Source organism: Procambarus clarkii, chromosome 82 (genome assembly GCF_040958095.1).
Source record: "Procambarus clarkii isolate CNS0578487 chromosome 82, FALCON_Pclarkii_2.0, whole genome shotgun sequence".
Taxonomy (NCBI): Eukaryota; Metazoa; Arthropoda; class Malacostraca; order Decapoda; family Cambaridae; genus Procambarus; species Procambarus clarkii.
In genome coordinates this window covers 12,846,902-12,847,314 of record NC_091231.1, presented here as the reverse complement: position 1 = coordinate 12,847,314, position 413 = coordinate 12,846,902, and the positions used below count along the sequence as shown (strand labels likewise).

General features: G+C 58.8%; 1 protein-coding gene across 2 annotated transcripts in view; it reads left to right on the top strand.

Moving 5' to 3' along the window:
* The first annotated feature begins 283 nt into the window (after positions 1-283).
* LOC123764423 (ras and EF-hand domain-containing protein homolog) overlaps positions 284-413 on the top strand; it is a 40,942-nt gene continuing 40,812 nt past the window's right edge. For both annotated transcript variants that reach the window (XM_069316115.1, XM_069316114.1), the window contains exon 1: positions 284-326. The gene's annotated coding sequence lies outside the window, so the exon portion shown is untranslated. The remainder of the gene's footprint in view (positions 327-413) is intronic.

The following is a 413-nucleotide window of genomic DNA, read 5'->3' as shown; positions in this document are numbered from 1 at the left end:
TCGGTATTGCGACGACAGCCGTGATGAAGGTGTTTTAAACACATTCTGACACAGGTGTTGATCAGAGACTTAGCATGTGCTGTTCCCTCTCCCTCACCCCCCCCTCCTTCACCCCCTCCCTCACCCCCTCCCTCAACCCCTCCCTCACCCCCTCCCTCACCCCCTCCCTCACCCCATCCCTCACCCCCTCCCTCACCCTTCCCTCCCCCATCAAGCAGGTGACGTACACACCTGCAAATCGACGTCCCCTGCCACCTGTTTACTGGGGCACTCACCTGTGTGAACTTGCCAGTAGAGCGCCGCCTGGAGCCAGTCAGCCAGTCAGTGTGAGTGTGTGTGCGCGGTACCAGTCACCTGCTACCAACAGTCGTCTGGATCTACCATTCGTACAATAGGAGGAGGACCCAATGAAC